The following is a 3,379-nucleotide window of genomic DNA, read 5'->3' on the forward strand; positions in this document are numbered from 1 at the left end:
ATGCGCGTCCCGAGCTGTCCCATGCCGTCCCGAGCCTTAGCAAGGCCGTCCCATTCGCGTCCCGTGCTGTCCCATGCCGTCCCGAGCCTTAGCAAGGCCGTCCCATTCGCGTCCCGTGCCGTCCCATGCGCGTCCCGTGCTGTCCCGTGCCGTCCCGAGCCTGACCAATGCTGTCCCGTGCGCGTCCCATTCTTTTGGCTCGGCTGGCCCGTGCATTCTATGGGGTCGTGGGACATTTCGAAATCCACCCGGGCCATTTCGACTCTCTCTTCATTAATACTATTGAGGTATTATTTATGAATTATTGGAGAAAAGAAACGGAAGAAAATATTTTTTTTTCTATTTTTTATGAATTTTCCGGTGTTTATTCACTTAAAAATTCATAGAAAAATAAATATTTATCGGAATCGCTATTATAATATATCAAAAAAATCCTTGCGAAAAGACCTTTCCAACGAGTATAAGTTTGCTGGATTCCGACGAGTAACGAAGGAGTAAAGGCCCAGTATGCTTGGTTAAAAAATTGATGTTTCCTTGTGAAAATAGGAAAAACAATAACTTTGCACTATAAGGGGGAGGGTTGAGCTCCTTCCCCAGAGCGTGCACAGCACTTGTGCTGGCACGTTCCCTAGTGCTCGCCAAGCACCATAGGGCATCCAAAGGGCAAAGCTCGGCCTACTACATGATGGGAAGCTTCTAATATGTCGGAATACGAAGAGATTTCGTGCGACCCGAAGCTCGGCTCGGGCGTCCCGGCCTGTGCCGAGCTGTGCCGAGCGCGTCCCAGGCCGTCCCGAGCCAAGTCTCGGGCGTCCCAGGCCGGCCCGAGCAAAGTCTCGGACGTCCCAGGCCGTCCCGAGCTGTGTCGAGGCCGTCCCAGGGCGTCCCGAGCTGGAGCGAGGGCGTCCCAGGCCGTCCCGAGCCAAGTCTCGGGCGTCCCAGGCCGTCCCGAGCAAAGTCTCGGACGTCCCAGGCCGTCCCGAGCAAAGTCTCGGGCGTCCCAGGCCGTCCCGAGCTGTGCCGAGGCCGTCCCAGGCCGTCCCGAGCTGTGGCAAGGGCGTCCCAGGCCGTCCCGAGCAAAGTCTCGGGCGTCCCATGCCGTCCCGAGCTGTGGCAAGGGCGTCCCAGGCCGTCCCGTGCTGTGCCGAGGCCGTCCCGAGCCTAGTCTCGGGCGTCCCAGGCCGTCCCGAGCTATGGCGAGGGCGTCCCAGGCCGTCCCGAGCCAAGTCTCGGGCGTACCTGGCCGTCTCGAGCTGTAGCGAGGGCGTCCCATGCCGTCCCGGGATGTCCCATGCGCGTCCCGTGCCGGCCCGAGCAACAGCTCGGGCGTCCCGTGCCTCGGCCCTTCCAAGTGGTGCTTCGTCGGACATCTCGATATCCACTCGAGCATTTTCGACCATTCTCCATATGTGGGTGTGTGGGTATTTATCAGGAATATTGGAGAAAGAATCGGGAAAAAAATATTTTTTTTCTATTTTTTTTGAATTTTTAATTGTTTATTCACTTAAAAATTCATAAAAAAATAAATATTTATCGGAATCGCTATTATTATATATCAAAAGAATCCTTGTGAAAAGACCTTTCCAACGAATGCAAGTTTGTTGGATTTGGACGAGTAACGAAGGAGCAAAGGCCGAGTATGCTTGGTTAAAAATTTGATGTTTCCTTGTGAAAATAGGGAAAACAATAACTTTGCACTATATAGGGGAGGGGTGAGCTCCCTCCCCAGGCCGTGCACAGCCCTTGGGCTGGCAGGTGCCTTGGCCCTTGGGATGCAACATAAGGCATCCCAAGGGCAAAGCTCGGCACGGGGGTGGATGGGAAGCTTCCAAGAGTTGCCCAACTCATCCCCGACGTGGAAAATCGAAGAGGCGGCTGGGGGGGCCCGGGGGGGCACCACGGGCAAAAAATCAAAAACTCCCCAGCCTATGCCGGACACTTGGGGAAGCATCCCCGAAGGTGTCCGAGCTGCTGGGGGGGCCCGGGGGGCACCACGGGCCAAAAATCGAAAAGTCCCCATCCTATGCCGGACACTTGGGAAGCATCCCCGAAGGTGTCCGAGCTGCTGGGGAAGCTCATTAGGCACAAGAGTCCCTAGCCGGCCCCAAAAGATGCGAAAGTGCTGCACCTCGGAAGCTTCCTTGGTGCAGCATGATGGCGAAGCGCACGTCGTGGGAGCTGAAGGGGCAGCTCCCGAGAAGCGACTGTGCGCAGCTTTGGCGCGACCTAGTTGGATGGATTTTTCACGCACAGCGTGTCGGCCGGGACTGTCCCGCGTTGGTCTCTTGCGCCTCTGCAGCCTTTCGGGGCGAGCGGAGCGCATTTGAGCGACGCGGGCGGTTGACTGTCCGACGACGTGTTGGCGTGTGAGTGGTGTTTGGTTCGAGTGTGCTGTTGGGCTTCCTGCTGTTCGCATGGGAACCTTCGGCTCTCGTCCCTGTTCAGTCGGCTCCCGACACCTTCGAGTGCCGGGCCAATATACGGTTCCTGTGCTGCATACCTTCCGCGGAGGCAACGAGTTGAGTCCCACGTATTTGCCCCTCGCCCGCCACGATGCGGAGCGAGTCGGCCGACGCCGCGCTTCCCGCGTCCCCTGCGAGAGACGGCACTAACGTGCTGTCCTCCCCAGGATCGCGGGACTCGCGAGATGTCTCGGACGCAGAGCGCAAGAAGGGACGGGAGCGGGACCTCGGTCCAGCCCCCGCCGACACTACGGTTTCCGAACGACGACCGCCCTGCGCAGCCGCGGCCTCACGGCCCGGAGGCGCGGGGCGTCTCGAGAAGGAATGCTACCTGGTTGATCCTGCCAGTAGTCATATGCTTGTCTCAAAGATTAAGCCATGCATGTGTAAGTATGAACTAATTCAGACTGTGAAACTGCGAATGGCTCATTAAATCAGTTATAGTTTGTTTGATGGTACCTGCTACTCGGATAACCGTAGTAATTCTAGAGCTAATACGTGCAACAAACCCCGACTTCTGGAAGGGACGCATTTATTAGATAAAAGGTCGACGCGGGCTCTGCCCGTTGCTCTGATGATTCATGATAACTTGACGGATCGCACGGCCATCGTGCCGGCGACGCATCATTCAAATTTCTGCCCTATCAACTTTCGATGGTAGGATAGTGGCCTACTATGGTGGTGACGGGTGACGGAGAATTAGGGTTCGATTCCGGAGAGGGAGCCTGAGAAACGGCTACCACATCCAAGGAAGGCAGCAGGCGCGCAAATTACCCAATCCTAACACGGGGAGGTAGTGACAATAAATAACAATACCGGGCTCATTGAGTCTGGTAATTGGAATGAGTACAATCTAAATCCCTTAACGAGGATCAATTGGAGGGCAAGTCTGGTGCCAGCAGCCGCGGTAATTCCAG

At 56.2% G+C, this 3,379-nt stretch overlaps 1 pseudogene; it reads left to right on the forward strand.

Moving 5' to 3' along the window:
• Positions 1 to 2,790: 2,790 nt before the first annotated feature.
• LOC147554819 (18S ribosomal RNA) lies at positions 2,791 to 3,379 on the forward strand (annotated as a pseudogene; the record flags this gene model as incomplete).

The sequence above is a fragment of the Eschscholzia californica genome, unplaced genomic scaffold (genome assembly GCF_041429995.1).
Source record: "Eschscholzia californica isolate CP2 unplaced genomic scaffold, dmEscCali1.0.p SCAF_20, whole genome shotgun sequence".
NCBI lineage: Eukaryota > Viridiplantae > Streptophyta > Magnoliopsida > Ranunculales > Papaveraceae > Eschscholzia > Eschscholzia californica.